Here is a 25,296-nt window from a genome sequence, read left to right on the forward strand (position 1 = left end):
AAGATTGCTCTATCTTTTCCTATTTACCTTCTCACTCTAAATAGAATTAAAATCATCTTGTTGCTTTAGAGCTTCCTGTGAATTTCGAGGCTCAATGGAGTCTAGTGGTTGAAAGGCTGAAATCAGAGTAGAGGTCACATAATTCTGGAGTTTGTGTCCAGCCAGAGTGCAAAGAATTTGGTAAACACCTTGGACATTCCATTGAGACCCCCTGCAACACAATTCCTAGATGTGAGAATCATGCCCTAAGAGAAAGAAGAACCCAAAAGAGATGTGTCCTAAAAAAGCAGAAGCCAGGGCCTTGCATGCTTAAAGTGACCCACTCACGAATTAATCACCTGTTCGCACACAACTCAAAGTTCATGAGAGAGGGAAACATAAGCTAGAGTCTCTACAAAAGCAGAATGCAGTCCAAATTCACCAGACTTGAAAGAAGAAAAATGAGAAAATGATTACAAAGCAATATCTGAGAAAAACTGGTCAAAAATGAGGCCAAGAAATGATCTCAAATTTGGAATCAATAGACAAGTATGTTTAAATCAATTATTTAAACTACCCTGAAAGTAGGCCAACTGAAAGAAAATATAGAGCACCTCAGCATAATATTAAAACCTATAAAAAAGAATCTTGCTGGAGGTATAGCTTAGCGGTAAAGCAATTACCTAGCACATCCCAGGTCCTGGGTACAATTCCCAGCACTGGGGAAAAAAAGCATCAAATTTTTTGAGGGCTAAATCAAGTTATAATTAGATGAATTTAAAAGATATATTGATTCATAAGAAGATAAGACTGATAGCCTCAAACAAAATGTAAGAGAAAATATATTGAAAGAGCAGAAAGAGGATCAGACAGAAGAATTAATTGTCAGGAGCTTTCCATATCAGATGGAAAATATTAGACAAGAAATTCAAGAAGCTCAATGAACCCTCAGCAACACACAACTAAGTCCATAAGAGGCAAATTGCTGAAAACCAAAGATAAAGAGGAAAATGTAAAAGTGGCCAGAAGCAGTGGAGAAAACTTGAGATAACAATGTGAGTGGGCCCTGACTTCAGCAGAGAAATCAGAGAAAGCAGAGGATAATTGGAGGACACACTTACAGTACAGAAACACACACACACACACACACACACACTTAAACTTGAATTCGATTCCCAGTGAAAACAATCTAAATGACAGAAACAAACTATCAAAAACTGAGAGAATTCATTGATACAGGACCATGAAATACAAGAGCCTCAAAGGCTGTTTTCAATACAAAGGAAGATGACCTGGGATTGAACCACAGAAGTATAAACTAAGAGTGAACACTGCAGAAAAGTTAATTATGTGAAAATATATTAAAGAGTAGCTATCTGGGGGCTGGGGTTGTGGCTCAGCAGTAGAGCACTTGCCTAGCACATGTGAGGTGCTGGATTTGATCCTCAGTACCTCATAAAAATAAATAAAAGTTACAATGAATTTCTAATCAAAATCCCAAATATTTAAGTGATGATAGTATGGGCTGATTCTATCTTGATCTGGGTGGCAGTCACCAAGTGAACATACAGTCACGTGCCACATAAGGATGTTTTGATGGCAGACCACATGTAAAACTGTGGTTCCCCCAAGATTTTATTGCCTGATAATACTGTCACCTTCTTAGCTTGTGTAAGTAAACACTGTCATGAAGCAACATGTGACTGTGGATACCTAAAGTTCATCAGAATGCACACTTAAAATATCTACAAATTACTGTGTATACTATACTTCACAGTTTCAAAACTACATGTAGTCTATCTGCTACACACAAAGAACTATCTCAGACAAGAAGGAGAATACAAACTCAAGCACCATTTTCCTGCTTTAAAGAATGAAGATAGGCCTGAGTTGTCTAAAGTTCGTATAACAAAAACTTGAAGTTCATTGTTGGAAAACTTGTGCAACAGGCTAGACTGGGTCTCCCTCACAGGGCAGGGCACTTGACTCCAAGGGAGAACTTCACCCCACCACCCAGGCCTGGCAGAGGAGCAAGGGGCCTAGGGCCAGGAAAAGCCTCCAAAAACCAAGGAAACTCAACCTGGGCTGCTGCCTCAAGTGTGGGCGAAGCGTCTTGGTGCCCCGTGAGGCCAGGTCCCGGTGGCCCAGGGCGGCATGCGAATGGACCTGAAGGCACTCACCTTTTCCTCCTGGAGGCCAACGCCCCAGTGGTCCACAGTTGCTGAGAAGAACGCTCTTCCAGTTCACAGGCGCGCGCTCTAGAGAGTAATGGCAGCTGGGTAAAGCCATAAGTGGCGCGCGTGGGCAAGTCCGTTGTGGAGCTTGTCTGCAGGCGCTCCGCTGCAGCAGGGCAAAGGTGTACACAGAGGCTGCAGCCACTTCTCAGGCCTCGCCCCGTGGCGACTCGCTATTGCTGGCTTCAGTGAAGGCGGCTCCTGAGATGCCTTCCTGCCGGGAAGGGCCCCTTCTTCCACCAAAATGCCCTGCCTGCCCTGGAGATTGTAGAGAGAGGTGCTGAACCACTGAGATACATCCCCCAGCTTATATATTTTCAATGAATCCATATGGATGAATTTATATCCATGAATTCATATCAATTTATCTATATCCATGAATTTATAATAGTGAATATTTACTTTGAATCTAGATTTTGATGAATCTAAACATCAATAGATCCATATTGATGACTCGATAATGATGTGCAAATATAGATGAATCAATATTGATGAATCTTTAGTAAATAATATATATTAATGTATTTATATTGAAAAATCTATATTGGTGAATTGATATCAATGAATCTATTTTGATGGATTTATAACCATGAAACTATTGATAAATCTACATTGATAAATGTGTATATTGATATCAATGAATCTATGTATTGAGGAATTTTATTGAATTACTATGAATGGATCAATACTTATGAATCAATATTGATAGATATATATCAATGAATCAATATATATGAATCTAAATCAATAAATCTATATTGATGAATCTATGCATTGATGAATCAACATCAATGAAATGATATTGATAAATATATATATCGAATATATATGGTTGCATCTATAACAATGTATACATATAAATGAATTGATATAAAAGAATCTATATGCAGATGAAATTTATCGATGTCTTCACTATCTTCTATTTTATTGGAATATAGGTCTTCAAAATAATTTCTAATTGTCTTCTGTATTTCTGTAGCATTTGTTGTGATATTGCCTTTTTCATCCCGTATGTTAGTAATTTGAGTTCTCTCTCCTCTTCGTTAGCATGGCTAAGGGTCTATATGCAGATGAATCTATATATTGTTGAAATTAGATCAATGAATCTGTATCAGTGAATCTGTTCTGATGAGTCTATATATCAATGTATTGATATGGATCAATCTATATATTGAATCTATATTGATGAATCAATATAATGGATTGATATAGATGAATCTGTATATTGGTGAATTTATGTCAGTGAATTTATTTATATATCACTGAATCCATACCTATGAATTTATATATCAATGAATCTATACCAATGTATAGGTATAGATGAATCAATTTTGATGATTCTGTATCAAAGAATATATATCAATGAAGTTATATTGATGAGTTATATCAAGGAATCTATGTATCTATGAATCTATATTGATTAATATGTTGATGAATGAATATCAAAGAATTTATATATGGATGAATCTATATTGATGAATTGATATTGTTGAATCTACATCAGTGAATCAATTCATAAATGATTCTATATATCTATGAATCTGTATCAATGAGTCTATATACTGATGATCCTGTTATAATGAATTGATACCCATGAATCTATATATTGATGAATCCATACAGATGAATCAATATCAAAAATCTACATATTGATGAATTTATATCAAATACTACATATTGATGAAACAATATCAATGAATCTATACCCATGAATCTATATCAGTGAAGCTTAGTCAATGAATTTATTATCAGTAAATGGATATCAATGATTCTATATGTGGTTGGATATATAACAATGGATCTTTATCCATGAATCTATATCAGTGAATCTGTATAAATGAATCTATACATCAGTGTATTTATATGGATCAATCTATAAATTCATGAATCTATATTGATGAATTGATATCAATTGATCTATACTGATGAATTTATACATTGATTAATCCATATCTATGGATCTACATATCAATGAACCTATAATGATGTATAGGTATAAATAAGTTGATATCGATGAAACTATATGAAAGAATTTATATTGATGTATCTATATGAGTGATTTATATTGATAAGTCAATATATTATTGAATCAATATCGATGTATCAAAATAGATGAAAAGATCAATAAATCTATATTGATTATTCTATATTTATCAATCTATACATTGCTGAATTGATATCAATGTATAGGTATAAATAAATTGATTTTGATGATTCTACATTAAAGAACAAATATTGATAAGTCTATATTGATGGATTTATATTGAGGAATCTATATATTGATAAATAAATATTGATAAATATATATATCAAGTAATCTATATGTAGATGAATATGTATTGATGAATTTGTATATTGATGAATCTTTGTTGATGAATTTGTATATTGATGAATCTTTGTTGATGAATTGATATTGATTAATTAAGATTGATAAATTGATTATGAATTTATATAAGTGGATCTATATCCATCAATCTATATCACAGAATCTATATCAATGAGTCAGTACATTGATGTGTCATTATCAATGAATCTATACTGAAGAATCTATATCAATGAATCCATATGATTAATCTATATATCGATGAATCCATATTGATGAGTATATATTGATCAATCTATATTCATGAATCTATATCAATGAATCTTTAATGATGAATCAATATCAATGAATATATGTTGATGAATCTATATATATTGATATATCTGTATTGATTAATGTATTTATAAATTAACTTATATATCAATGAATCTATATCAAAGACTCTGTATCTTGATGAATCAGTATCAAATATCCATGAATCTATATCAGTAAATATTTTTAAGTTGTTTTATTCACTTATTTTTTCACTTATTTATATGTGGTGCTGAGAATCAAATCGAGTGTCTCACACATATAAGGCAAGCATTCTACCACAACCCCAGCCCCTATATCAGTAAATCTTTATTGATGAATCTAATTCAATGAATCTATATATCAACAGACCCCTAACTATGAATCAATATAAATTAATCTATATATTGAAATTATATTGATGGGTCTATATCCATGTATCTGTACCAGAGAATGTATGTCAATGAATCTGTATATCAATGTACCAATATGGATCAATCTATATATTGATGAATTGATATCAATGGATCTCTACTGATGAACCTATATATCAATGAATTTATATATCAATGAATCCATATTGAGGAATCTATATACCTATGAATCAATATTCATTAATTCATATTGATGAATTGATATCATTGAATCTATGTTGTTCAATCTATTTATAGATAAATTTATATCAATGAATATATACTGATGAATCTATATTGATGAATTTATACCCATGAATTTATATCGGTGAATCTTTCTTGATGTATAGATATTGATGAATCCCCATTTTTGCATCCTTGATGAAGAAAATGATGAGGATTTTACCTAAACCAGATCTTTGAGAGTGGATGAAACTGATCCTTGATGACCTTGAGTCCTGGGAGTTCCTGTCATATATGATCCCCTCAAAACAAGAGGAAGCATACTCATTGTATCGTCAGCTATTTTTCATCTTTCTGAGGGTCTGTCTGTCCAGCTAGCAGGGCCAGATCCAACCTTTGTGTAAGGCTCAAAGTAACCCCTACTGGCCTCATTTCCTTTTTTGCCACCAGAATATAGGCTTTCTGACTTACCTGAAGATTTTGCAGGTATTCACTTGGTGTGCAGTTAAGTTCGTCAGATACTGATGCTCCAAGAGACTGTCATTACAATCTACAGGTGATTTCATGAAATCAGCACCAAACACCTTATTCTCTTCAGTTTATTTCAAAAAATAAATTAAAAGAGTGACTTTTACCTCAGCTACACCTAGTTGACTTCATGCCACCAAGGAATTGAGAAGCCACCAATTTTTATCATTATTTTTTTTCAAATAGTTTCCTATTCTCAATGTCATTCCTCTCACCCTTGCTGTGACAGATTTTGAGTATAATTTCTCTTTTGTTCCTCTAAAAGTTTAAACATTTTAGATATTGCCTATCAAAGCAATCATACAATGTGTGTTCCTTTGTGTTTGTTTACTCCCAGCATAATTTGTCAAGTTCATCCATGTGGTAGCACATTCTCCATAACTTTTACGTCACATGGATGAATGGTTCAAATCCATTTCCAGGTTCATTGGACAATTATTTGAAATATTATAAGAACATCTAGTCTTGGATAAATACCACATGATACACCTTCCTTGGGGGTTCTCTACCATTAGTTAGCATAGAATCTAATCTCATATTACCTAGAACACTATTCAATTATAAAAATATTCATTCGAATTCTGTGCTATTATTTTGCTCCATAGATAGGGACCAGAAACTCAGAGATTAAAACAAAATAAAAAACACATTTCACCAGTTGAATGGCATGAACAGACGCAAGTCCACCAGTTTAATATAGCTGAGGACAAGCTCTTCAACTGAGTGGTCTCAACCAATGCTGCTTTTGCCTCCTGGAAGGGAATATTTGGCAATATTTGAAACTATTTTGTTGTCACAAATAAGAAAAGAAGTTAATAAAATTGAGCTGTTATAGAGCACTGAAAATTTTACCATATGCAGGACAGTTCTCAACAACAACAACAAAAAAAAAAATCAATAGAGTTGTGGCTCAGAATCCCTGTTTTAAATTGCATGCCTTCCATGGATTGATTTTGAATACATCAGAAAATAAGTCAGCAAAATGTGAAAGAAGAAACTGGTGTTGTGAAAGAAGAAACTGGTGTTGTGAACGAAGAGTGAGGAAGTTGTGAGCAGAGAGGTCCACCTCCAACTTCAAAGAGGAGGCAGAGGGCCCAACTTTCACTGTTGAAACAGTTTCATGGCTGACCCAAGCTGAAGACACCTAGGAGTTTCTGTCTCACTTCCCCATGTGTCTGGAACACTCTCTGATTGTAGCTGCCATCAAAAGACTGACAATTGTATTCAGACTCATCCTCAATCTGCAGATCAGAGTCAGAGAGGCTGTATTGGAAAATCCATCAATGGAACCCTGAGAACTGATCAGAAAACCCAGAGTGTCTGTCATCATCATCATCATATATCACAGTGCTGAGAGCACTGCCTCGCCGCTGTTGGTACTAGTGCACATAGTAGCTCCCAATATTGTGATGGCTCTGGGTACAGGAGATGGTGACTGTCTTCCCTGGAGATTCTGACAGAGGAGGGCTGAATTAATACAAATGGGGCCCAAGACCCTGAAAGAAAAAAACTCAGAGATCAGTGAGGTCAATTCAGATCCTCCTTCCCAGGAAGGGGTGAAAAGACATCATGCTAGGTAATAGCCTAGGGGCCCTTCAAGAATCCCCTGTAGGTACAGAAACACCTGAAAGTGAAGGACTAACAGTTGAGCAGCAGAGTATTAAGAAGGTGCTTGGGCCACATCCCTCCTCAGCGAACTCACTTCTTCCCTCTGTGGGTGATTACTGGGATGTCTGCCCTCCAGCATTGAGCCCACAGGGCAATCACCAGTCCCTCTTGGGAGAGTGAAGGGACAGGGATTCCCCACAGATTGAGTCCTGAAACTATCACCAACAACAGTAGCAGGAAACTCAGGGCTGGAGTATCTGTCACATAGAGAAGCACACCCAGGCTTGAGATGCCAATTCTTCTTTATTCTAGGTGACCACTGAGATAAGTGAGAATTAATCACATGTAATAATTTATAAGTAATCAATTACAAAGTATAGGGTAAGCTAACTAAAGGAGGAATGAAAAGGTTATTTAATTGTCAAGAAGAATTTGGAAGATAAATTCTGCCATGGTTGTTGAAAAATAAGCAGCAAGATCAGTTTCTATTACAGTAAAAAAGAGTGAATTTACATTAATTCCTGAATTATGAATTTTTTGTAAAAAATTCTATTATCTATTCAATAACTTTTAATTCTTACAATCTTTATTATCATTTGCCTTTTACAGTCTCAACTCATATCCAATTTATTTATGGATTAGATTCTGTGTATTAGAAAAAGGCATTTCTTTGATATTAGAAAAATATGTAGCTTTAGAGGTATCACAATTTGAGATTAAATAAGAGTATCAAGTAAATAAATGAATATAAAAATGATTGAAATATCCAAAATTATATGAAACAGCTTCTGTAAGTCACTTTAAAAGGCTGACATTATTGACAAAAGACTAGGAAAATATTTTCTTTATAAATATTGCCCAGTAAGAATACTGCAGATCTTCAAGATCAGAGGCAGGCTCTGATTCTGGACAACCTGATCAATTACCCTCCATCCGTACCATAGCCAAGGAATGAGAGGCTCAGGCTAAGAAGCTCCATTTTATCCTTATTCTAAGCCTTATTTCACAATTCATATTTACCAACAGCAAAGCAAATAATTTTATTTTATCTACTTTTTTGTTTGTTTTCTGTTTTTAGAGAGAGAACCAGCTGTCCTCTAACTCCTGAACTCAAATGCTCCTCATGTCTCAACTTCTCCAGTAGCTGTGATTACAGGAGTGAGTCATGAAGCCCAGATTGACTATATTTTTCTTTTTGTCAGATTTTGTACAAAATTTTATCCATGTATTGGCTTAATATTTAACACAATTAGGAAGACCTTACCTAAACTATCCCAGCTCATGAAAATGAGCAAAGTCTGATAGCATTGAGGATGGATACAATCATACAAATACACTCACAGACATAGAGTGAGAAAACCATTGCTGAATTGAAGATGCTTGAGTTGATGTGCAATTTGGAGGGGAGATTTCAGTAAAATTGTATAGTTTACATGATTGAAAGAAACTAAGATAATATGACACAAAGAGCAGCAGCAAGAAGTTTTGGATATAATTTTGAAGACTTTTCAGTTGCTCTGCTCATTGTCCAATTTCATTTACCTATCATCTGTATATTTACTTATTTATTTATCATGGTGTTAGCTATTTAACTTAGGACATCACAAATGCTAGGCAAATGTGTTTCCACTGAGACCATTTGCTTGCTCTTTCTTTCTTCCTTCCTTCCTCTTCCTTCCCCTTCCTTCCTTCCTTCCTTCCTTCCTTCCTTCCTTCCTTCCTTCCTTCCTTCCTTCCTTCCTTCCTTCCTTTCTTTCTTTCTTTCTTTCTTTCTTTCTTTCTTTCTTTCTTAGTGAGAATTATATGCAGAGGTGCTTTACCACTGAGCTGTATCTCCTATTCTTATATACTTTTTTTAAAAAATATTTTGTGGCAAGGTCTTTCTAATTTTCCCAGGCTGGTCTTAAATTTGCCATTCTCCTGTCTCACCTCCCTTGAGTCCCTGGAACTGCCACTAGCTGGCACTCCTATCCCTTTTTGAATTTTTATTTTGTGTCAGGATCTTGCTAAGTTGGCCAAGCTGGCCTTAAAATTGCATGGTGGTGTTGAAACTATATACACTTTTCACCCAGAAAACCATCTTCAGGAATGAATAAATAAAATCTGGAAGTGGTGGTACTCACCTGTAATCCTAGCAACCTGGGAGACTGAGGCAGGAGTATCAAAAGAGAAAGAAAAAAGGAAGGAAGGAAGGAAGGAAGGAAGGAAGGAAGGAAGGAAGGAAGGAAGGAAGGAAGGAAGGAAGGAAGGAGGGAAGGAAGGAACTGGAGAGGTAGTTTTGCCATAGAAAAATGCCCCTGCATTAAATCCCCAGTACCATTTCTCACCATCCATTAAAAAAAGAAAAGAAAGACCAAATAGATACACACATAAATTTAGGATATTCACACTGTAAAATGACAAAATTTAAACAATCATCTTCATTGGCTTTATTTTATAATTCTAGAACCAGGCAACACTTCATTTCATCAAATAGAATGTGTGTTCTATGAGCAGAGCAGTGGAGGTTGTTTTAACACATAAATAACTTGTAAAAATAGAGTAAACATGAGAACACAAAACAAAATTTGTGATTTTCAAATTACTTTCCATATAATACAAGGACAGGGAGACAATAGAAAAATAACTGATTGGTCAATGTCAGGTTACTCCATATTATCTTTTTTGTAAAAGTTAAAATAGGAAACATCTGATGCTGCTTAAAACTGGCCTATTTTGGAGATTTGGATCTCTGCTGATGTCTGTGAGACTTTGGGACATTAGCATGAATAATTCTATTTTCTAATCCATCTTCCTCTCCTTCTCCTTCTTTACTTTTCTTCTTTTTTTGAAAGATGGCTTGCTTATTTGTTTACTGTCTATTTGTTGGTATTGGAAACTGATCCCATGATTTATCAAAAGCTGAGCATATATTTTACCACTGAGCTATACACCGAGCCCAATAATGGAGCACAGTTCTGTTAAAAGAAAATTCCTTAGACTAATGACGTTGTTTTTTTTTTGTGTGTGTATTTGTTTGTTTTTGGAACCAGGGATTGAACCTGGGTTCACTCAACCAGTGAGCCACATTCACAGCCATTTTTATTATTTTTTCAAATTTTATGACAATATCTCACTAAGTTGCTTAGGGCCTAAGTTGCTGAGTCTGACTTTGAAATTGAGATCTACCTGCCTCAACACCTGAGCTTCAGGGATTACAGGCATGCACCACAGTTGAATTTTTGTAAACTTTACTTGAGCAATGAACAACAGAGGAAAACAAAGTAAAACTGTTTTTGTTTTGTTTTGTTTTTTAACCTGGCAGCTCCCAGAACCAGTGCTGGTTCTGAGAACTATAGCCAACCACCTGATCAAATAGCACTTAGAGAAAAACAGAGGGAAGTCATAGGAAACAAAGTAATTGGCTACAGCTTTGTTAAGCAGTCAATTGATTACAATTGAAGTAATTAATAGATATAGGGTCTTCCCAACTAAGCAAAGCTGTTGCTCATTAAACTCTGTATTGACTTGGCCTACTAGGCCCAGTATATGAGCTCACTCCAAACTCAAGTTCTCCCACCAATTTCAACAGTCCTAAGCAACGGCCTCCCATTACTGTTTTTAACAACACAAAAATGTGCTTAGAATTTTCCTGTTTAAGTGCTAAGGATTCAGCCTCGGACAAAACTTATCCTTTTTGTTGTTGTTGTTTGTTTGTTTTGTTTTGTGGAGCTGGGGATTGAACAACCTAGGGCCTGATGCTCATGTACTTCACCACTAAGCTGCACCTCCAGCTCCTTACAATTGAGTTTTAAGAATTCTTTCTATAGTCATCTGCCATTGCACTGCTGCCCTGCCTTCTTGATTCCTCGCAATTCCTCGCACCAGCCTGGAACCTAGGTCTTCCCTGACAGCTGCCATAGCAGGAGCACTGGTAAGCAGCAGCTCCAACTTCTGTTAAACTTGTATGTTTACCAATTACCACAGGATTGGAGTCTCACCTTCAAGATCAGTCAGTGATGGCTGCCCCACAGTGGAGTATAATGACCACTTTGCTATTCAGCTGTTTGGGGCTTAAGATTGTGAAAGCACCTTTGAATGTCTCTTATTTTCTAGGTTGTCAACAAATACTCTTTGTCACATAACTATCCTTTGGGCATTGCAACACACCTAAGATAAGAATTATTTCATCTTAGCCTTTATACTTGCTTAAAATCTCATCTAAAACACTAAGTACCTGGTTTGAAACTCCCTCACTGTCCCACCCACGAGGTCAAAACTGAGGGGGGAGGGAAAAAATCCTTGACAGGATATGGGTTTGAGAGAGTGAAAGGTCACTTCTTATGTTGACTTTAGCCTTTTATGAAGATTGTAACTGGTGAGTATAAAGTACAAAAAGTACAGTTAAAACATTTACTCAATATAATTGTTAACCTCTAAACTTATATTTGCTGATAAAATTCTTATACTTCAGGAAAATTGGTACCCCATTTTGAAAATGAGATCCTGTGCCACAAATTCAGCTGAATTAAATATAAACATTAGTTCACAAATTAATAAATTATTATAATTCAACAGAATGAATGAAATAGAAAAACATTTAATCAGTAACATTTCTTTTTAAATTATGTAGTATAATCAGACAAGATTATACCGAAGTTTTATATTTTTCTTTTTTTATGAGATTATGTATTCTGGTGCTTTTTAAAAAGAAACCCTTTTAAATCCTTCAAATTGACACTTTGTGTCAACCACCAATGGATTAATGATTTTTTCTCCATAACCTCTGAAATTTCTTTATATACTTAACAGCAGAGAAACTGGATTGCTTTTATATATAAGACTGCTTCCAACTGAAATGCTACCACAAGTACTTGTGGGGATTTCTCTTGTATATGATATTCTTAGAGGTAAAATGCATGAACTTATTTTATAACTCTTGGACTATATATGTGGACATTTGGAGGAGGTACTGGGGATTGAACACAGAGTGCTTTACCACTGAGATACATACTCAACCCCTTTAATTTTTAATTTTAAGACAGGGTCTCACTAAGTTGTTTAGGAACTTGCTAAGTTGCTGAGGCTGGCCACAAACTTGTGATCCTCCTGTCTCAGCTTCCCCTGCTGCTGAGATTACAGGCATACACCACTGTACTCAGATAGGACTTTGTATTTGACATGAAAAAACATGCAATAGTAATGTTAACCATATCTTGAAACTTAGCCTGTAAATATTTTTGTATAATTTGCTTTGGTGAGAAACATTTTGGTGTTACATATTGCCATCAATATCTTCCTAATTTCCATTTAGCAAATCAACTGTTTTTAGTCTCTACAACTAGCAAAGATTTGTATAATACTACAGAATACTTCAGAATTTTTACTTTTAAATTTCTCTCCTGTTCTTCTGGAACCCAATCTAACAAAATTAGAGGAAAGTCCCAAAGAGATTTACTTAAAGGAAAAAGTTGACCTGTTCTGAATCAATAGTTTAACTTGCTAAAGATAACCAATACTATCTACTATATTAACCCTCCAAAATTTGAAGAGACTGTCATTTATGCTTATTTGTGGGATAGTTGAATAAAAATTGGCAGCTAAAATTTTAAGTTCCATAACCCTCATGTGAAAAACAAAATAAGCACTTATTGTATTGGCCTGCAAGTAATTGACTTGCAGGTAAAGCAGAAACTACCCCACATGTTGTTGTATTTGTAAAGAGATGACATATTTCAATGAAGTGCATGCCATCCAGTTTCCTGTCAATCACATATGTGTATATGTATATGCAACACTGAAGTGGAGAAGTGGCTGCTTTCACACTGAATTGCTGTGCATGGTCTTATCAGATATAATTGATTCAAGAATCTAGATTTTTGAATACTTGGAAACATCAAATTAAAATGGAAACATTAAAATAATTCTTTCTGTAGTCAAGATACCAGTTGTTTGTGAAACATGTGACACACAAATCTTTTCCCCACTGTTTCTTGTCTTCTCATGCTCTTAATAAAGTCTGTCACAAAGCAAAAATTAATGTTGTTTTTAAGAAGTGGTGTCTCCCAGGCACAATGGCACATGCCTGTAATCTAAGCAACTCAGGAGGCTGGGGCAGGAGAATTGCAAATTTGAAGGTCAGCCTCAGCAATTTAGCAAGGCCTAAGCAACTTAGGGAGATGCTCACTCAAAATTTAAAAAGTGAAAAGGGCCTTCGACATGCTAGTAAAGTGTTCTAGCACAGCAGTAAACCCCAGCCTCTCTCTTCTAGTTATTTATGGTTTATAATAAATTATTATCATTTTATGGTAACTATATTAACTTTTTGTTTGGGAATTTTATCAGAGGCCCCCAGAACCATGAACCAGCATTGGGTAGATACTTTATGTGAAATATACTAAGAGATTATGAAAAACTTGTGCTGTTATTAGTTTAACATCTATCCTAAATTTATATAAGCTTCCAGGTAAATGATCAATCAGGCAAAGTAACAGAATTTCTTAATTTTCCCCCTGGTGCTGGTGATTGAACCAAGGGTATTTTACCACTGAGATACCACCCCAGCCATTTTTATTTATTAATTTTATAATAAGATCACACTAAATTGCCCAGGCTGGCCTCAAACTTGAGATCCTCCTATCTTAGGCTCCTGAGTAGCTGAGATTATAGGCATTAGCTACGACACCCAGCAAAAAAGGTAATAGAATTTATTTCATTTGATAGGAGCCGAACTGGGGCTGCCATTGTACATCTCAGAGTTGCTGCCTATAGTGTTATAGGTCATCTATAAAAGCAGGAGTTTTTTAATTTGTTTTTTATACCAGGGATTGTCCCCAGGGGTGCTTTCCACTGAGCCACATCCCCAACCTTTTTAATTTTTTTTGTTTTGTTTTTGAGATAAGGTCTTGCTAACTTACTTAGGACCTCACTAAGTTGCTGAGGCTGGCCTCAAAATTTCATTCCTCCTGCCTCAGCCTCTCAAGTGTCTGGAATTACAGGCATGTACCACTGTGCCCGGCCCAAGCAAATCTTCTTGAAAGGAACACTGACTTGTAGACACCTGGGTTAGAGGAAGGTCCACAGGCCAGCTGAGAGATCAACCATGAGTTTTGCAGGGATAATCATTGGGATGGATAATATACTTGGAATAGACCTGAAAAGTTCTAGGATTGGGATTTCTAGAAAACAGAATCTGTCTTCCATGCTTTAAAAATATACAACCAGCTAGATGTGGGAGCACATGCCTGTAATATCCGTAATTTGGGAATCTTAAGCAGGAGGATTGCAAGTTAGAAGCCAGCCTGGCAACTTAGTGAGTCCTTTTCTCAAAATTAAAAAAAAAAAAATAGGAAAAGCTGGAAAAGTTGCTTAGTTGTACCTATGGGTTCAATATCCAGTATTAGGAAAAAAGAAAAAATACATATTTATATATACATACATAGTATACACATACCCATATACATATATTTATTTCCAGGGATTAGCAATTTAGGAATTTAGCTCAGTGGCAGAATCCTCACCTCAGTATGCATAAGGCCCTGAATACAATCCTCAGCACTGAAAAAATATATATATCCAAGCTGAGTTGGGTTGCCTACATTTGTAATCCCAATTGATTCTGTGACAGGAGGACCACAAGTTCAAGGCCAGCCTGGACAACACAGAGAGGCCCTGTTTAAATAAATTGAGTTAAATTAAATTTAAAAAAATTACTTCCATGGAAAAATTTTTACACTGGACACTCAGAGGTGCATACACTGTCAGTCTTAAAAGGAGGGCTATTTACTGTGTCTGGCAGGTTGATGAGGAATAAATTGTTCTCAGAATGTTTTTCCAAAAATATAGAATTTTCATATACATAGCTCTATTTTATTAGTTTGAATTCTTATATTTCAATATGTGGTAACATTATGGTATTAATCTATGATCATTGGTTATATATGAGGCAACAATTATTATCCTAGTTTTTCTGGAACAGGCCAGCCTCAAAAACTTAGTAAAGCACTGAGCAAATTAGTTAGACTCTGTCTCAAATTAACAAAAAAAATTGAAAGGGCTGGCGATATGGCTTAGTGCTTAAGTATTGAGATTGAACCCTGAGTTCAGTTTGTACTAGGGCTAGGGGGAACAACTCAACCAGAACAAATGAAAGGCTAGGGCAACTCCTGTGGGAAATAGACTATCTGACAGGACAGTGATGTCAGGAGATAGTCAGCTGTCTTTATTGAAGTCCTGGGAATTTCAAAAGCTGAAGGGGATGGTTGGGAGTCATTGTTAGAGGGCTTATTGTGCATGCAAGAGGGCCTGGGTTTGATTCCCCAGGCACACCAAAAACAAAACAAAACAAAACAAATCTGAATATTCCCTATTGGGAGAATCAGATTCCTACATTGGTCCCCATAAACCACTTATATGTGCAGGATAGGAAAGCATCAACAATACCAGCTTGCATTCTGAAATTTGGGGAATGTTTTATACTGGGGGGTTCACTTGGTAACTGGTGGAGAATGCCTCCCTAGGTGATGGAATTTAGTCTCCTAAGAAATCACAGGGTAGTTGACAGCAACAACTGGGGCACAGGACTAAACACAGGAGAAAAGGGTGCAGTGAGTAGAGCAGGGCTTCGAGTCAGGGAGGGAAAACTATGCAGAGACTTTGCCTAGATGCATTCTCTTATAAGTAGCACACCTTCTCTTAAGAAAGAGGGTAGAAGGTGGGAGTCCTGGCATGTTCCTGTAATCCTAGCTACTTGGTAGGTTGAGGCAGAACAACTGCCAGTTTGAAGCTACTCTGTGCAACACACAGAGACCCTGCTTTAACTTTAAAATAAAAATAATAAAGTAAAAGACAGGCCATTATATGGTGTCACACATATATAATCCCAGCAACTATGGAGACTGAGGATGGTATTCTAGAGGCTGAGGCAGGATTAAAATTTTAGACTTGCCTCAACAACTGAGAGAGACCCTGTATCAAAATAAAAAGTGATGGGGATGGAGCTTAGTGGTAGAATATCTCTGGTTTAAATCCCAACACACACACACACACACACACACACACACACACACACACACAAATTAATTAAAAAAATATTTAGAGCATGGTGGCCTATGCCTGTAATATCAGTAATCTTTGCAGCTCAGGAAGCTGAAGCAGGAAGATCTCAAATTAAAGGACAGCCTGAATAATTTAGCAAGACCCTATCTTAAAATAAACAAAAGATCTAGCTTATAATCTAGTGGTAGAGAGAGTATCCTGGCTTCAATACCCAGCACCAACACACATGCACAATTAAAAATAAAATAAAAAGAAAAGATAGAAGGTAGGAGTCTAACCAAAATTCCACCTTGTAGATAAACTTAGGCCAACAAAGCAAAGGCCCAGAAAACCTAGTAACTAAGACTGTTACAATTGCATATTGCTAAATTTATCAAGAAAACTGGGCCACATTAGAATTCATCAATAATTTATTCATCAAATCCTTAGTGAAAGCTTATTGTGTGCTCAGCACTCTCCTAGGTTCTTGGGATACATTCATGAATAAAGCTCACTTAGACCCAAAACCAGAAGAGCTTACATAACAATGGGAAAAGGGTGTTTGCAAGATTACTGGATTTTCTTCGAATATGAGAAGCATAGGACCAACTAAACTCTCAAAGTTAAAAGAAAAATTAATTATCATTTTTAAACTTGGTGGTGGAGTGTTTTTCTCCCAGGAAAACTGGCACCATGTAGATTTTTGGTTTTGGTAGGGCTGGGGCTAAAACCTAAGACCTTGTACACACATTCTAAGTAGGCAATGTACTGATGTGTTATACCTCCTGCTCCTAAAATTTCTGATATATTTTTTGGCAGTACTGGAAATATAACCCAGGACTTTGTGCTTGAAAATCACACACACTAACCACTAAGTTACAGCCCCATCCCCATAGCACCATTTTGAGTGTGAAGCCAAGAAGATCTCTCTCTCTCTTCTCTTGCTTCTTACTACATGTGCCGCTTTCACTGAGTCTTTTCTGTGTTCTTTATGGGTAAACAAAAAATGGAGAAGAGTTTTATTTGAGAAATGTAATATTCAAGAAATTAGTATTATGATTTAAGTAGCACCAGTGCTTAGATACTTGTGAAAAAAGTTTTCCTACTTTTTCTTTATTCTTCTTTCTAATGTAACTAAGTTGGGAGTGTGGTGTACTATAGCACTATCAGACAATGCAACATATCAGAATTCAAGGGGTTGGGGTATATTTCAGTGGTACAGTAGGTGCTTAGCATATAAAAGTCCTGTGTTCCTTTCCTTAGACCCTCCCCCAGTGTTTTTAATTGCATAACTAATTTAAGGTAACTTACAGTAATGCTAGGTTTTTTTCATAGGTATTTAAACCTCTCATCTTAAAAGAACAACATTCTCATTGAGTGTGTTGGTATAAATTTGTAATGCCAGCTGCTTAGGAAGCTGAAGCAGGAGGGTCAAAAGTTTGAGATCAGACTAGGCAACTGAATGATACCCTTTCTCAAAATAAACAAGAAGAAAAAAATATAGCCTTTTTAGCAAGTGGTGCTGAGAAAACTGGTCTTCCATATGTAGAAGAATTAACTACATTCTTATATTTACCCTGCACAAAAAGCAACTCAAAATGGATCAAAAACCTAAAATTAGAACAGATACTATGGAACTCCTAGAAGAAAACATAGGGTCAATAATACTTCTGCTTACAGGCACAGGCAATGACTTTCTCAATAGGACTCCTAAATCTCAGAAAATAATGCCAAAAGTTACTAAACTGGATGGGATGAAATTAAAAAGCTTCCACAGAGCAAAGAAAACAATTAAGAATGGGAAGAGGGAGCCCATAGAATGAGAGAAAATCTTTGCTAGCTAATCTTCTGGCAGAGGATTAAAAGTAGAATATATTTTAAAAAACTAAAAAAAAAACCACAAATAACCCACTTAAAAATTAGTAAATAAAATAAAAAGACACATCTCAAAAGAAGAAACACAAATGGCTAACAAATATACAAAAAATGTTCATCATTAACAATTACGGAAATCCAAATCAAGACCATACTGAGATTGCATCTCAAACCAGTCAGACTAGCAGTCATCAAGAAGAAAACTAAGGCCTGCAACTGAAGCCCAGAGTTCCAGGGCAGAGCCACCCCATTCTGGAGTTCCTTATTCACCAAAAGTTTCTCCACAGCCCAACATCATGAAACATACAGGCTTGAGAGTAACACCACCATGAAACTGGAATATCTCTGCTTCTATCAAGAGACAAAAAGAAGGACCTGGTAAGACATCACCAAAGTCCCTGTGGCCTGGCTGCACCAGGGGTTTCTCTACTAGGGTCCTAACACGTAACAGGGTGTCTTGCATAGGGTTGCCTGTCTCTTGTTTCTTCTACTAACAGTCAACTTCTCATGATTACCCTCTCACTAGTCTTATATCTCATGATTACCCTCTCACTAGTCTCACATCCTATCTCATAAACATCTCAGCAACACCCCAGTCCCTCTTTCTACCATTAGAAACTGTAAACCATTACGCAAACCTATTGACTGTATGGTAGAAGATAACAGAAATTTCTGATTATAGTGACAAAACTGTAAATGTAAAAATAAAAGCTGATATGTAGCTGCACATGTGGGTACATTGAGTGCTGTAATATTAATCTCTCCCCTAAAAGCGAGGTGTTGGTAACCTATAGGGACACTATAAGACAATAGGGCAGAAGTTGTAATACCTCAGATCTACATTGCAAGAGAGGAAGACACATAGACATCATTAAAAAACAAGGGAGGAAAGTGCCCCAAACAAACCAAGATACTATAACAATAGAATCCATAGATAGCACAATAGGTGAAATGTCAGAGAAGGAGTTCAAAATATACATAACTAAAATGATTTGGGATTTAAAGAATGTGATCAGATACAGGCAAAAACTGATCACTCCAACAAAGAGATAAGAACAAATTCAGGTGACCATTAATTATACTAACAAAGAGATAAGAGAGCAAATTTAGGTTGCAAGAGATTATTTCAAGAAAAAGAGAGAGATACTGAAAAAATAAAGAAACAAACAAAAATCCTTGAAATGAAAGAAACAATCAGCCAAAGAAAAAACTCAATAAATAGCATCACCAACAGACTAGACTACCTGGAAGACAGAACCTCAGACAATGAAGACAAAATATACAATCTTAAAAATAAAGTTGACCTCACAGTGAAGATGGTAATTAACCACAAACAGAACATCCAAGAATTATGGGATACCATCAAAAGACCAAATTTAAGATTTATTGGGATAGAAGAAAGTTCAGAGATTCAAATCAAAGGAATACACAGTCTCCTCAATAAACTAATACCAGAAAACTTCCCAAGCAAGAAGAATGAATTGGAAAATCAAACACAAGAGGCCGATAGGACACCAAATATACAAAATTACAACAGATCTACACCAAGATACATTATAATGAAAAGGCCTAGCATACAGAATAAGGATAAAATTTTAAAGGCTGCAAGAGAGAAAAATTAGATTACCTATAAGGGAAGACCAATTCAGATCTCAGCAGATTTTTCAACCCAGACCCTCAAAGCCAGGAGATTCTGGAACAACATATGCCAAGCTCTAAAAGATAATGGATGACAACCAAGAATCTTATATCCAGCAAAATTAAGCTTCAAATTTGACAATGAAATAAAAATCTTCTTGATAAACAAAAGCTAAAAGAATTTACAGCAAGAAAGCATGCATTATAGAACATTCTTGGCAAAATATTCCATAAGGAGGAAATGAAAAACAGCAATGAAAATCTGCAAAGGGAAGAACTACAATAAAAGAAAATCCAACCAAAGGAGAAACCAAGTCAGGCTAAATACCAAATTTTTTTTAAAAATGACTGGTAATACAAATCATATCTCAATAATAATCCTAAATGTTAATGGCTTAAACTCACCAATCAAAAGACATAGGCTGGTAGATTGGATTATAAAAAGACCCAACAATATGCTGCCTTCAAGAGACTCATCTCATAGGAAAAGATGCCCACAGACTGAAGGTGAAAGTTGGGATAAAATATACCATTCACATGGCCTATGTAAGCAAGCAGAGGTTTCCATTCTCAGACCAAATAAAGTAGACTTCAAGCCAAAGTTAATCAAAAGGGATAGAGATGGGCATTCCATACTGATTAATGGTACCATACATCAACAATACATAACAGTTATAAATACATAAGCCCCAAACATGTTCATTAATCAAACTCTTCTCAAGTTCAAGAGTCAAATAGATCACAACGCAATAATTCTGGGTGATTTAACATACCTCTTTCACCAATAGATAGATATACCAAAAATATACCAAACAAAAGCTAAACAAAGAAACTATAGAGCTCAATAATACAATGAATAACTTATACTTATCTGACATATACAGAGTATATTATTCATCAACAAGTTAGTACACTTTCTCCTCATCAGTACATGGATCCTTCTCTAAAATAGACCATATGTTATGTCACAAAGCAAATCTTAGAATATATAGAAAAGTAAAGATGCTACCCTGCGTTCTATGAGACCACAGTGGAATGAAATAAGGAATCAAAGATAAAATAAAAAATAAAACTACTAGAACACCTGGAGACTAAATAATATGCTATTCAATGAACAATGTGTTGCAAAAGATATCAAAGAGGAGATTAAAAAATTCTTAGAAGTAAATGAAAACACCGATACAACATATCAAAATCTCTGAGACACTATTAAGGCAATGCTAAGAGGAAAGTTAATTGCATGGGGTTCATTTCTTCAAAGAAGAAAAAGTCAACAAATAAATGACCTAAAATTACATCTCAAAGCTCTCCAAAGAGAAGAACAAATCAACCCAAAGAGCAGTAGGAGACAGGAAATAATTAAACTTAGAGCTGAAATCAATACAATTGAAACAAAAGAAGCAATTGAAACATTGACAAAATAAAAAGTTGGTTCTTTGAAAAAATAAGTAAAATTTGATAAACCCTTATCCATGCTAATGAAGAGGAGAGAGAAAACTCCAATTACTAAAATTCATGATGAAAAGGAAAATAACAAATGGACACCATTGAAATACAGAAGATAATTAGAAATTATTTTGAAAATTTGTACTCCAATAAAATAGAAAATATATAAAACATTAATAAATTTCTGGAGGCATATGATATGCCTAAACTAAATCAAGATGATATTCACAATTTAAACAGATCAATTTCAAGCATGTAAATAGAGGATGCCATCAGAAGTTTACCAACCAAGAAAAGCCCCAGACCAGATGAATACACAACTGAGTTCTACAAGACTTTTAAAGAGCAACTAACACCAATACTTCTCAAACTATTTCATGAAATTGGAAAAGAGGGAAGTTCCAAACTCATTCTATGAGGCCAATATCACCCTGATTTTAAAACCAGACAAAGACACATCAAAGAAAGAAAACTTCAGAGAAATATCTCTAATGAATATAGATTCAAAAGTTCTCAATAAAATTCTGGCAAATCAAATAGTGCATCACTATCAAGTAGAATTCATCCCAGGAATGCAAGTTTGGTTCAACATACAGAAATCAATAAATGTAATTCATCACACCAATAGACTCAAAGATAAAAATCATATGATCATCTCAACAGATGCAGAGAAAGCATTTGATAAAACACAGCATCCCTTCATGTTCAAAACGCTTGAAAAACTAGGGATAACAAGAACATACTTCAACCTTGTAAAGGTTATCTATGCTGAGCCACAAGCCATGATCATTCTAAATGGAGAAAAATTGAAAGCATCTCCTCTAAAAAGTGGAACAAGACAGGGATGCCCTCTGTCACCACTTATATTTAACAATAGTTCTTGAAACTCTAGCCAGAGCAATCAGACAGATGAAAGAAATTAAAGGGATACAGATAGGAAAAGAAAAACTCAAATTATCACTGTTTGCAGATGATATGATTCTATACCTAGAAGACCCAAAACATCCCACCAGAAATCTCCTAGAACTAATAAATGAATTCAGAAAAGTAGCTGTATATAAAATCAACACTCATAAATCAAAGATATTTCTGTACATCAGTGGCAAATCTGCTGAAATTGAAACTAGAAAAACCACTCCATTTACCATAACTCAAAAAAATATACTTGGGAATAAATTTAAAGAAAGAGGTGAAAGACCTCTACAATGAAAACTACAACATGCTAAGGAAAGAAATTAAAGAAGACCTTAGAAGATGGAAAGGTCTACCTTGTTCTTGGATAAGCAGAATTAATACTGTTAAAATGACCAAACTACCAAAAGCACTTTACAGATTAAATGCAATTTCAATCAATATCCCAATGACATTCCTTATAGAAATAGAAAAAGCAGTCATGAAATTCATCAGAAAAAAAATAAAAGACACAGAAGAGCCAAAGTAATCCTTAGCAAGAAGAATGAAGCTGATGTCAATACTATTTCAGACATAAAACTATACTATAGAGCAATAATATCTTAAACAGTATGGTATTGGCACAAAAATAGACCTGTAGACCAAAGGTACAGAATAGAGGACACAGAGTCTAACCCACATAACTTCAGTAATCTTATATTAAACAAAGGCACCCAAAATGTACATTGGAGAAAGCTCTTCAACAAATGGTGCTGGGAAAACTGGAAATCCACATGTAAAAAAAAAAAAAAAAAAAACCTCCCTCTCTCACCACTTCAAACAGAAATGATTCAATCCCCTCACACGTGAATAGGAATGTGCTCAAAAAAAAGTTCTTCTAGAAAATATACCAACAGTACATAATTTCAGAAGAAACTTCCCTATGTTTTAGACCTAAATTTACCTTTGAGCCACAAAAGTTACATTAACAGTTTTTGACCTATTTTAATAACAGATTAACTTTGCTGTTTTAGGGGGGATACCAGGGGCACTTGGCCACTGAGCCACATACCCATCCCTATTTTGTATTTTATTTAGAGAGGGTCTCACTGAGTTGCTTGGGGCCTCACTTTTGCTGGGGCTGGCTTTGAATTTGCAATCCTCCTGCCTCAGCCTCCTGAGCCACTGGGATTCCAGAGGTCGGCCACTGTGCCCTACAAGCTTGCATTATTGTTTCCCAGGATTATCCCACATCAGTGGTTCAGAGGTATAAATGCTTCAATTACTGCCAAATTATAGTTCCCACAGCCTCCTTAACATTCAGAAAAATTCAATCGATGGTTTCATAATGTTATAATTGTTCCATCTTCTTCTAAGAGTTTTTGATCTGAAGCTTGTTTTTCAAGTTCCGTGTTTATGTCACTTTCTAGGGGTGCTAAGCTCTAATTCATGAGAAGGAATAAAACCATATTGCCCAGACTCAAAACTGAGTTCTATTTGTCTTAAGGATTCCAGGAAATGCCTTTGGAATCTCTTGCTGTGCTCCATTGTCTTCAATAATAATGTCCTCTTCATCGCTCTCTTCATCTTTTCACTCAAAGCTTGGTTTCGTCTGCTGTGGATAGCTAAGAAGGCTATTATTGGTAGACTGGCCAGAGCTACTGGAATTCCAACTTTTCCTAACAACGTTATTCCTCTGGTTTGCTGGTCTCACTGTTATGATGAGGTTGCAGCTGTTTGCAGTCAACACATCTGTTACTTGGTCAATACTATTCCCTGAAAATTCCATACCATTAACTTCTAAAAATGTCATCATTTACAGTTAACAGTCCTGTGCTTTGAGCCAGATATACTGAGAGGATGCTGGATATAAAGATCCTAGGGACCTTCTCTAGGTGGTGTGGTGTTACCCTGACACTTGAGCCATCCTAGATGTAGAAACCAGGGCAATTCTCAATGCCATATTTGTAAAGACAAGCCTGATGGTGTGTTTCTGGGAGCATATCCATTTCTATGATGGAAGACAGAGGCATGGCTTTTTTCTGTGGTTATCTGGACTGAACACATTAATTAAAACATTCTTCATCGTTATCAGCATGTCTGTACTGAAGGCACTGCTTCTTTCTTTTGTATAAAAATCCTAAACAGTGGATTGGCTGTTGACATAGATTTGTGATAATTGTCATTATTTATAGGCAGCAAGTCTCCCTGGATGTCTGCATTGACTATCTTGTGAACAAATTTCTAGGTTTTGATCTTTCCAGCAAAAATTGATGAAACTCAGCTCCAAACTTGCTCTTCACCTCTATGGTGCCCAGGCAGCTACTGCTTGCCCAGTGCTGGTGGACACTGTTTAGGCTGAGGCACAGCCCCATGAAACTCCTCAGGCTAGCTGCCACTCAGGAGAACAGACAGCTAGCACACAGCCAGTGGGCTCAAGCAGGGATGGGACCCTGGACACCTTGTCACAGGCACCTGCAGATGGGGCAGCTGCTGCTTGGGCAGGACAAGCTCAGCTAGACTTGGCAAGCTGCTCACCTGGCAGGATCCAGGGTATGACTGGCTGCAGGGCCAGCAGGGATGTGAATCCCTCCCTCTGTGCTTCATGAGAATGCTAACATTTTCTTGCAGAAGTTTAATAAAGCTAATAGATATGAACATCTCTGAGCTATAGGCACCATAAGAGAGAAATACTGGCAAATTCATTCAATGTCATTTTCACTGTTAGCTCTACCATATTGACCTTTTCCTCTTTGGTGACTTGGCATTTAACCCAAAGGCTGGTACACAGTAGAAGTTTAATAATTGATCAAATCACTATATGAATAAATGGCTGTCCCATGCCCAGGATATTAAGGTTGGAGGGGTAATA

The 25,296-nt window shown here is 35.9% G+C and overlaps 1 pseudogene; it reads right to left on the reverse strand.

Annotated features, from left to right (window-relative positions):
• Positions 1-23,767: 23,767 nt before the first annotated feature.
• Positions 23,768-24,799, reverse strand: LOC114082913 (partitioning defective 6 homolog beta pseudogene; annotated as a pseudogene).
• Positions 24,800-25,296: the final 497 nt, after the last annotated feature.

Source organism: Marmota flaviventris, chromosome 1, assembly GCF_047511675.1.
Source record: "Marmota flaviventris isolate mMarFla1 chromosome 1, mMarFla1.hap1, whole genome shotgun sequence".
In the NCBI taxonomy this organism is placed as follows: Eukaryota; Metazoa; Chordata; class Mammalia; order Rodentia; family Sciuridae; genus Marmota; species Marmota flaviventris.